The following is an 11,867-nucleotide window of genomic DNA, read 5'->3' as shown; positions in this document are numbered from 1 at the left end:
GCAGGGGAAGAACATCTCCCTGCTGAGCTCCTGGGGCCAGGAATAACTTGGAGGTATATGGGCTGAGGCTATGGGATAGAGGAGGTCCCAGGTCCTGGGCATGACCTAAAACTGCACCCTGCCAGGGTAGAGAGGCCTGGTGGGACCTCTGCCAGGGTAGAGAGGCCTGGAGCATCCTCTGTCAAAGTTTGCCTCCCCCATTCAGTAAGGGACCTACACTTTCCCTTATCCTCCTCTTGCTACTGACGTACTTGTAGAAACCCTTCTTGTCACCCTTCACATCCCTTGCTAGCTGCAACTCCAATTGTTCTTTGGCTTTCCTGACTTCATTCCTGCATGCCTGACCAATGGTCTTATATTTTTCCCTAGTTATTTGCCCAAGTGTCCACTTCTTATAAGCTTCCTTTTTGTGATTTAGTTTACTGAAGAGTTCCCTGCTAAGCCAGGCTGGTTTTCTGCCATGCTTGCTTTTCTTCCTGCACATCAGGATGGTTTGTTCTTGAACTCTCAGTAAGGTTTCTTTGAAGGACAGCCAGTTCTCCTCAACTCCTCTCCCCCTCACTCTGGCTCCCCAGAGGATCCTGCCCAGTTCCCTGAGTGAGTTGAAGTCTACTTTTCTGAAATCCAGGGTTCTAACTCTGTTGCTCTCCATCCTTCTTTTCCACAGGATCCAGAAGTTTATCATCTCATGATCACTGCTGTCAAAGTTATCATCCACAACTACATTCCCCACCAATTCTTCCCTGTTTGTGAGCAGCAGGTGAAGAAGAGCATGGTCCCTAGTTGCCAATTCCAGCACTTGCACAAGGAGGTTGTCCCCAGTACTCCCCAAAACCTTCCTGGATTTCCTGTACACTGCTGTCTGGTCCTCTCAGGGACTAGCGAACCGGATCAAAGATAATAAGAAGTCCTTTTTTAAATACATAAGGGGTAAAAAGAAGGTACTGGGTAATGTGGGGCCTCTGCAGGACATGCTTGGGAATCTGGTGGTTGCACCAGATGACAAAGCTAACCTCTTTACCAAATTCTTTGCCTCCATTTTTCTGAGCAGGGACTGGGACCTCCCTCCCACCGGGACCCCGGACAGACCCAGGGTAGGTGCAGCCAGGCCCAGGGTCAGTGAGGACCTAGTCAGGGAATTTCTGGTGGGACTAGACATGTTCAAATCAGCAGGTCCTAATGATCTCCACCCTAGAGTGCTTAGGGAACTGGCAGAGGTCATTGTGAAACCCCTGGCACAGCTTTACGAGCAGTTGTGGTGCTCTGGCAAGGTGCCAGAGGACTGGAAAAGGGCCAATATGGTTCCCATTTTCAAAAAAGGGAGGAAGGAGGACCCAGGAAACTATAGGTCCATTAGTCTAACCTCAGTCCTGGGAAAGCTCTTTGAGAAAATTATCCAGGACATATATGTGAGGAAGCAGCAGGGGAAATTATGCTTAGGAGCAATCAACATGGGTTCATTAGAGGCAGGTCCTGTCAGACCAACCTGGTTGCATTCTACAACCAGGTCACAAAATCCTTGGACACAGGTGTTGTGGTGGATGTAGTCTTTCTGGACTTTAGGAAGGTCTTCAACACTGTCTCTCACCCCATTCTCATTAAAAAATTAGGTGACTGTGGTGTTGATGCCTACACAGTCAGATGGGTTGTAAATTGGCGAGAAGGCCACACCCAGAGAGTGATGGTGAATGAGTTATTTTTGACCTGGAGGGATGTGGGCAGTGGGGTTCTCCAGGGCTCAGTCCTTGGGCCACACTGTTCAAAATCTTCATCAGTGACTTGGACGAGGGGGTGAAAAGCACCTTGTTCAAATTCACGGATGACATTAAGATGTGGGGAGAAGTGGGCATGCTAGAAGAGAGGGACAGGCTACAACTAGATCTGGACAGGTTACAGGGGTGGGCGGATGAGAACAGGATGGGTTTCAATACTGACAAGTGCAAGGTACTGCACCTGGGGAGGAAGAACCAGCAGCATACCTACAGGCTGGGGAACTCCCTTCTTGTCAGCACAGAGGCAGAAAAGGATCTTGGAGTCGCTGTTGATTCCAAGATGAACATGGGCCGCCAATGTGAGGACACTGTCAGGAAGGCTAACCGCACCTTGTCATGCATCTACACATGCATCACGAGCAGGTCCAAGGAGCTAATCCTCCCCCTTTATGCAACATTGGTCAGACCGCAGTTGGAGTACTGTGTCAAGTTCTGGGTGCTGCAGTTCAGGAGGGATGTAGACAGCATTGAGACTGTCCAAAGGAGGGCCACTCGCATGATTGTGCGGTAGCAGGGCAGTCCCTATGAGGAGAGGCTACAGGACCTGAACCTGTTCAGCCTCCACAAGAGAAGGCTGAGAGGGGATCTGGTGGCTGTCTAATAACTTGCCAAGGGGGACCAGCAGGCAGTGGGAGAGGCCCTGTTCCCATGAGCACTACTGGGAGTAACAAGGAATAATGGCCATAAGTTAACTGAGAGTAGATTTAGGCTAGACATCAGGAGGCACTACTTCACAGTCAGGGCAGCTAGAATCTGGAACCAATTTACAAGGGAAGTGGCGCTCGCTTCTACCTTGGGGGTCTTCAAAAGGAGGCTAGATAATCACCTAGCTGGAGTCATTTGACCCCACTATTCTTTCCTGCCATGGCAGGGGGTCGGACTTGATGATCTGCTCAGGTCCCTTCTGACCCTACTAACTACTGAACTATGAAACTATGTCATGGTGATTAAAGTCCCCCATGATAACCGGGGGCTTTGATCAGGAAACTTCTTCTAGCTGTTTGAAAAGCCTCATCCACCACTCCCTCCTTGTCTGGCCGTTTATAGTAGACCCCCACCACAACATCACCTTTGTTGCTTTCCCCTCTGACTGTAACCCAGAGACTCTCAACAGCCTATCTCCAGCTTCATACTGGAACTCTGAGCAATCGTATGGCTCTTTTACATAAAGTGAAATTCCTCCTCCTCTTCTCCCCTGACTGTCTTTCCTGAACACTTTGTACCCATCCATGACAGTGCTTCAGTCTTGCAGCTCCCACCAAGTCTCTGTTATTCCAGTCACATCATAGTTCTGTGACTGTGCAAGGACTTCTAATTCTCCCTGCTTGTTTCCCAGACTCCATGCATTTGTGTACAGACATCTGATTGCCCTGATTTTTCAGGAAATATGAGAGCACCTCCCCCATTTCCTCCTCCTGCTTGCTCTTCCTCCAGGTCTCCCACTTCCCCACTTACCTCAGGCTTTGGACTAAATGTAATAGTTCTGGCAATGGTCTACATGTAATTTTTTTGGAGCACAGGTGATTGCTCCTGAGTTTAGCTAAAATTTGACCCTGGTTTGTGTTTATTTTTTGGCTAAATTCTGGGTCCCAGCTGAGATTTCATACAGCCCTGCTTAAATGTTCTGAATATGACTTATTTTACTTTAGTCTTTGTTTCCTTTCATATAATTTATTTTCAATGGCCTGAAGTGTTACTGTCCTGCACATTTGTGCATATTTCTCTGCTATATTCATGGAAGAAATGATGCTATATTGATGTATGTAGAAACTTATCTTACACAAATAAGAGTCAATGTAAGTGCTTGTGTCAGAGAGAAAAACAGTTTGCACTTTTGATGACTCTGGTAGGAACATCCTGTTACCCTGACTTTATCCATTGGTATTACTGTCTGATAGGGAGAAGCCTCAGATAAAATTCACTCTTGAGCTGCACATGTTCAGACATCAAAACTTTTCTTAATGTGCTTTGGGTGTATCTAACAAAATATATCTTGTTTTATTAGAAGATGCAGGTCAATGTAACATTCATCTTTTTTTCCTGATGCTTTTCAGGTACTTTAGGCACCTGAGAGTCGAGTCCTGCCAAGCAAAGATGCATATACCATATTTGATTGAATACAATACACATTTTTTCTCAGAAAACAACTGCTGGAGATTGCAGGGTTCATTATATGTAAGAAATCCAGCAAGAACAGTTTCTGCCAGTTAAGGCAAAATTGAAGGTAAAATGTGTACAGGACCTAGAGCAGAAAAGTGAGCAGGCAATTATTCCTAGCTGATGCTACCCAAGTTATTTATTACAAGGAAACTGTTATGCTCACTCACCACCTAAACACATTTTCTTGGCAAAGCTTTCCCCAGTGTAAGGAAAACCCAACCTGGGGTGCATCTACACAAGACGTTTACTGAACAGACTAATTAGCTCCACAGTAAATGTGTGTCTACCCATGCACCCCTATTAGGCTGGAGTACACTTGCAGTGTTCCTAAACTCTGCAACGGGGTAGTACTTGTAAATACAAATTCTATCCTGCTGCAAAGCTTTTCACTCTGCATCAGTACATGTGCAGACACTATCCTGGCTGGCTGGGGCATGAGGGTGCTTCACAGTGTGGGGGCTGCCTGCTGGCTAGCTCTGCTCTGCAGCATGTTTAGCTGGGGGGAAGCAGCACCAGGCTGGTAGCCTGACCCCCCAGGCTGCCTGCTCGTCCCTTGCTCACATAAAGATGTGGTGCTCAGAAGCAATAAGCTCCAGAGTTTATTCATGAGCATTAATTGCATGTGTAGATGTGCTCCTGTCGGCAGGCACATAGCTACTGTAAAACACAGATCTGGATCTGGATTTCCAAAAAAGAAGCTAGGATTACTGGATACAAGTTTGCTGATTGTAGGAGACCTTGGCAGACAAGTCTCACCTGACTAGTCATCCTGAGGTTACTACCTTTATTAAGAATAATATACAATCATAATTAAGTTCTTGACTATATTGTATTAATTTCCAAAACATAAGTGCTCTCAGTATGCAACCAGAATTTCTCATCCTGCCTGAAAATGGACTTATTCCACAACATAAAACCATGATATAAAAAATATAATCCATTAATCTTCATTATGCTCTACCTCACTGCTCATACATTCACTTCTCTGACCACATCTTTCAGTAAAGCAGAGTCAAAAACAACACTTTCTTATGAGTTATAAAGAATAGTTCATATTTACTAATAATGGTCAACTCTTGAATAGAAACATAGGGCCTGTTCCTGCTCTGCTGACATAATTATTACTTTCATGTAACATTACTTCAGTATAACAATGTTGTAAGAATTCTAATAATCATGGAAGAATCATGCCCAAAGATATGATTCTAGTTGACATTTAAGAAGGTTCACCATTTCTCTTCTTCAAAAGACAGGACCTACTTGGAGATTAGGACTCTGTTCCTAAACTTGAAATGCTTGGATCAGAGTTAACAACTCTGGCTCTGACATGTATAAATCTGGAATTTACTGACTGGTTAGTTAAATCCTCCCAAAGGCATTCCCTAAGAGTTGATAAGCGTCATCTGTTCCCTTGATTTCAGTGTTACATGTACTGAGCACCTTTCAAGTTTAAGTCTGTGAAAAGAGAAGATTCACTCAAACTAGGCCCTGTGTAGTAGGGTAAATTAAAAACCTATAGTAACTCAATGACAGTTCCTACACCAAAAAGCTTATTGTTTAATAGGCAAGACATAGCAGGTGGATGAAACCTCACTAGTAGGCAAGTATAAACTAAAAAAAGGTTGATATAACAAAACATAATTGCATGTGTTATCATAGATATCTGTATACTTAGCACCTAACCTGATATTGTAATAAACGGTAATTTTCGGACAGCTGTTTGATAAATTCATTATAACAGAGGTGCATTTTCAAGGGGAACTTGAAGAAGGATAAAGTAGTAGCACCTTACAGGAAAGTGCACCATTCTTACTTTACTGAAGGCTATTTGCAAGGTACACTGTCCAATTGAGGCCAGCTAGTAGTGAAATCCATCCGAATCACATGCAGGCCTTTAGCATGTTTGCAAGCAGGAAATAGGATTTGGCACACCAGCTCATGCACAAATTAACAACAACTGCACAGCAAGGGTATAGAACTCATTTGGATTTTTAAGGTCTTGTGTTTGTCTGTTTAATAAAGTGATTTACTAGAGAACTATTGTGGACCACTGGGATAGCCTTACAGGGTTGCGTGCAGCCATCAGGCCATATGTTGAGTACCCATGCTTTTTCAATTTTTAACTGAAGTTTTACCAAAAAACATAGTTCTTGTGGGTGAAGGGGGTGAATAAATCCAACTTTCTTGGCAGATGGAAGGAGTTGATAATCTGGCAATGAGATAAAGAAGATTTTTTAGCTTTGGAAGATGTTGTAAGTTAGAAGCATATCACAAAGAAAATCTGTGTTACTGTTTGGTTGGAACTATTACTAACTGTTCTACCAGAATTTGGGTTTGGGCTTAATTGAGATAAATCATATTTTCCCCTGAAAATAAAGATCCCTGACTCTGTAGCTGCTCAGTGAAATTGATGTTCTTGTCAATTTCACAGTGCTAATAGCAGTGATGAAATTTACAAGCATGTCAATTTCAGAAAGCAGCTGTGGGCATCACAGAGGACACAGTCTTTGAGAGCTGGTCGCAGAATATCCTGGCTCCAAATCTTAGTTCTATAGATTGGACCCTAGAAGTATATAGGGCCCTTGCTCAATCTGGGACTCTCCTGGCTTTTAGGCCACTTGTTGACGAGCTGAAGCCAAGCTCTGGTTCAAACCTGGACTCCCAGGGCTTTCAGGGTTCTCCCACTCCACAGTAATTAGTTTGGAAGCTCTAGCATGCCCTGGAGCCATGGATCATAGGTTCATAGTACCATATGAAAGTAGGACTGAAAGGGACCTAATGAGGTCATCTAGTCCAGTTTCCTGATCAAGGCAGGAACTTCTCTGATTAACTGTCCCAGTCACATGTCTCTCTTAAAAACTTCCAAGTATCGAGATTCCACAACTTCTCTAGAGAGCTTGCTCCAATATTTGACTACACTCATAGTTAAAATGTCTTTCTGATCTCCAACCTAAATTGCCTCTGCTCCAGCTTGAGGCCATTGGTCCTAGTCCTAGTCCTATCCCCTACAGCAACAGGGCATAGACAGAAGGTACATTTGTCATGTGATCAGCCTCTTGAAAGTGCTTTACAGCCATGTCCTGCCAGAAGTGCATGGGTGCAGAGTGCTTTAAAAATCCCTGATTGCATGACAAATTAACCCTCATCATACAAGGGTTCAGATGAAGGTACTCCAAGTGGATGAAGGCACTTCATTAACTTCTGTCTGCTAGGGTGGCTGGGCTTGTAGCCAAGCCTTGCCCCCAGTGCTGTCTGCATGGTGGGAGCAGGGGAGAAGGGAGGGAGGAAACTTGAACTGGGGTTTGCCCAGCCTATGCTGGAGTGGGGGCAGGGGCTCCAATCCACCTGCTCCTGCCCATGCAGAAATTCATGTTGCATTTATCTCAACTGTTTGTCACATGTAGAACATGAAATCTTCTAATACCCAATCCAGCTATAGCTAGCTTTCAGGAAAATGTCTTACAAAAACAGGAGTCTCTGTTTTTGTGACCTTCTCCAACCTTAGGATTGCCTGACTGCAGAGTGCTTTAGGCCATTTTATCCAACTTCTAAATATGCTTGGCTGTTGCAGTCATAAATACATATTTTGAGTCCTTATATCAAAAGTTCAAACAGTATGCCAGGTTAAGAATGGTCAGTTTTAGTGGAATTTAAATCTTCCAGTGAAAACATAAATCTGATTTTCCTCAACTATAATAGCAGTATAAATCTAAATTCAAAATTCCCTTTTTAAAAAAATTAAAATGTAATTCCCCATGTAAATAGTTTTACTTCCCTTTCTTTTTCCTCATCACTGTTCGAAACTTATTTTGATTCAGAATGGGTACACATTAAAAAGAATGAATCAGCTTTTTTGGAAGCATGCCACTTGTTCTGAGGTTGTGTTTGAGGATGAGGATTCCCCTTTCTTTTATATCAATTGATCATTATGTGGGGCAGTGAGAGGAAGACAGATAATTTGTTTCTGCTAAAGGAGAATAAACTGACCTGTTGAAAGAATTCCAGAGTCTTGCATGCAAAAGCAGAATTTTCTTCCCACTTGCCCTCTGTAACAGGGTGGTTTGTCCTTTTAAGGAGGAACAGTCATTCCTGTTAAGAAGCTCACCTGTGGGATATTTGAGTAATGAGAGTGTCCACTGGGAGCTCCTAGAAGAGAAAGCAATGGGGAGAAGGAATGGCTTCCTGCAAAGAGAACTTAGGTTGTTGTGCTAGGGCCTGAGGAGAAAGTAGCTTTTCTAGTGTCTGGAGAGGAGAGAAAGTTGTGTGTTTTGTTTTGTGTTTATTTGTTTTGGGCTAAGGAGCCCATAAGGGAGGAAGCTCTCTTGCAAAAGTCAGCATGATGAAATGACCCGTATATTGTCTGTCAGTGGTGGCTTGGTTTGAGTATTCAACAGCATAGTTAAGTTAACATCCCCATTGGCACAAGGGGCCAGATCCCTTCTAGAAGGCGGTGGCTGGTACCCAGCTGTGTTTGGAAAGGAATGTCTCTTATGTAGCAGATAAGCTCTGTTTGTGATTAATTCATCTTCCCTTGGTATCAGGTGCAGATAGTGAGGAGCCAGAGGATGTAAGTGGTAGGCTTTGCCTCACAGGCACCATGTAGTATTTTTCCTTATGTCATTCATACAGCTATCTGCTCAGCTTTATGAAAGCAGGAGTCTTCAGTGGTGATGGATTTTAGAAGGCATAGTTTTATCCAGACCAGAACTCAGGGCCAGAAATGTCTTAGCTAGAGAATATGGACTCACTGGGGTAACTTAATCTAATGTAGTTGAAAATAGCAAGGCAAACTCTTGATCTGCAAAACTTTATTCTGCTATTGCATCTTCTTTAGCAGCATATCTAATATTCCAGATTTCAGAGCATCGTGACATAAAAACTAGAAAAGAGATTCCCTCCCAGTGCAGCGTGAGAATCTCCTACCCAAGCATGTGTGAACTACATTTCTAAAAGGCAATCATTATGCACACTGTAAGGTTTATTTTACCTCTCATCACAGGAAACGGCTTATGTCCTGTCCTGTAATAAGGAAGCAGATCAGAGATGTTAAATGACATGGGTCACACACAGTGAGTCAATGGCGATCTAGAATGCAGGTCCCATGATTCTTGGTCCAAACCTAATTCTTCATGTCTTACAGAGGAGTCTTTTAGGATCCAAATACTGTGCCACTGAAATCATTAGACTATTTGCTCTGAGTTCTACAATTAAGGGTGGGGTTTTTTTTTATTTATCAGCTGATAGCGCCAGCAAATATCCTTAACTCCTGCAATGTATATAGCCAGAGTTCTTCTGCCAATATACAGAAATTAAATCTTCAAATGCAATAGCAGCAAAAGGATATTTTGATAGTATAATTAAATCTACACCAGGCTTCTTGCTTATTCTTTCCACACTCCTGTGAGACACCTTACATTAGTACAACTTTAAAGTAAACACCACACTCAAGGACGTTCTTACACATGCTTAGGGGTGGGAGGAAGAGCTGCTGTTCAGAGCCACCCTAATTAGAGCTGTAGTTAGTGTTAGTTAAAGCACCCACCATTTTGAAGGGCGGAGATGCAATACATGAGACGCAGAGGCTGCTGGAGTATGCCAATAAACACAGTCCAGTAGACACAATTTACCAAATCTGTTCTGATGTACTGTAATTGCAGCACATCAGAGCAGCCTCCCCGCATGTTTACAGGTACCCCAGGTGTCCAGTCAGTCCATACCATTTAGTAGTCACAACAGGTGTAGAATTGGCCAAAACTAATCAGAATTCCTGTTGCGGGTAAAGCACCAACCCTGACCGTCCTGCTGATCTAAAAAAAGAAGAGAGAAAAAAAAAAAGGCAGGGAGCACACTGAAGGAGGAAGGGTGTTGCAAGGCTGAGCCCCACCATGGCCAACCCAGTATAGCATTTCTATTATGCCTTAGCTTGCATCATGCTCAGGGCTGGTCTAGAAATTCTAGGAGTCTTGAGTGGATCAGGAAAGAACCCAGATGTTTTATTCTCTGCATCACCAACAGCGCACACAGATAGGAGCTTTATGCTTATGTTTACTAACTCTTTTATAAAATAATTGAATCATTGTAGTTGCCTGTAATGACGTCTATTATACATCCATTTCATTTAATCTGATGCACTTTATCAATTCAGCTAGAGTCTGTAATTTACCATCCATTTATCTAAATCACATGGCAAACATTCAACATTTTAAATCAAGAATTTAAATAAATGTTCCTGTCCAAAGTGACTGCATTTTGTCAGAACTTTAAATTAAGGATTGAATTAGAAATGGAATGCAGTTTAGCAAAAGAGAAGCATGCACTGAGCATTTTCAAATTCTTTAATGCGTTATCATAATTGGTAATCATTTAAAATACCATTATATAAAAGTCTGTAATTTGTTAAGGCCTCAGTTAAACCATTCTTATGCTCAGGCAGGACAAAAAGGAAGAGGAGGGAGAAAGGAAATATAAACCATCTTTGTGCAGTATGTTGTCTGGAACCATGTAGGAATGTAACAGGACCAGAGGGAAATCTATACTCACTTCTGGGCTACTCTAACTTACACTTTGCTGCTCGTGGAATAGTATAGTACAGTGGTGCCTAGCCCTCCAGCCCCATGGGCCAAATGTCTGGTGTAGGCTCAAATCTGGCACACAGGGCTGGACCTCCATTTGGCCCCAGCTGCACACATTGGATCCGGCCCCAGCTCTGCATGACAGATGAAGTCTGTGGCCCTGGCCCCAAATCTTTGATCAGCTCTGTGCTAGATCCATCCAACAGTCCCAGGCCTAGACTATACACTGGATGGGGCCTACGGCCCTATCCCTGGCTGTCTGCAGAACTAGATCACCTGGCCCACAGGGCTTGAAGTTGTGAAGGCAGGGCAGCAGCAATTGCCTTCACTTGCCCACTGCCATATTTGTGGACCTGTGGAGAGCTTGCAGGTCAGATGACAGAGTTTTGCAGGATGGGCCTGGCCCAGAGGCTGGAGGTTGACCATCGCTGGTATAGAAGGATATGTCATGATGAAGTCCCCTACCACTAACCCTCATTCATATCTTGTGCTAGGATCTCAGAGCAGGGGAGCCATCAAAGAAGTCCACTTTGCAGGCAGGATTCCATGCCAGTTATTTGTGTCCATTTAATGTTGCTGTAACAGATTAGGTGCCTGAGGGCCATTGTGATGCCCTTTACAGGCCCCCTCATCCCTACTAGGCTGTCTCCCTGCCTTCTGTCTCAAGGTCTTGCCTTCCTTTCTCATCTGTCATATCTTGATGGAAAGTTCACGAAAGGGAGGCTGCTCTTAGAGACTGGCAAGCCTAAAGTACTCTCTCTTCTCCAGTGGTTGACTCTCTTGACCTTGTTTGTCTAAGGGCTTATTATGTGGGCTCCATCCTCCCCACTCCCATGCCCTGAAGATGTCACTGCCACTACCCACTCCCATGCCTTGCGATGTCACAGTATCATCAATAAAATTCCCTTGCTAGGGCCTTGGCCCATTTGACCTTAGCCCCTTTTCTCTGGCTTCTGTACTCCAGATGAAGTCTTGCCCTATCACCCGCTGTCTCTGCACCTCTTGGGTGCTGGGCTCCTGGGCCCTGTCTCCACTCTTCCTTGGGCTCTGGGAACTCTGCCTGTCTCTTGAGCCTGTCCCTAGCAGGGCTCAAGGTGATCACATACCCATTGAGCACAAATGGGACCTCCAAATGGTCCCTCACATTCCCTTCTACAAATTACCAGTTAAAACCCAAACACAAATTTACACCCTCTGGCAGCAACACAAACACCTGGCCCACCAGTTGCCTACCATCTTTCTTCCAGGCCCTTGGGATATTTTCTCCTGGCTCGCTGCTCAGAAGTCATCAGTAACAGCCAACCCAAAGCAAAACTTTTTCCCCTCTCTGCTTCCCAGGTCTCACCCCCTGCTCTGCCTCTGG

The sequence above is a fragment of the Alligator sinensis genome, unplaced genomic scaffold, assembly GCF_000455745.1.
Source record: "Alligator sinensis unplaced genomic scaffold, ASM45574v1 scaffold112_1, whole genome shotgun sequence".
Taxonomy (NCBI): Eukaryota; Metazoa; Chordata; order Crocodylia; family Alligatoridae; genus Alligator; species Alligator sinensis.
This window is presented reverse-complemented; position numbering follows the sequence as displayed.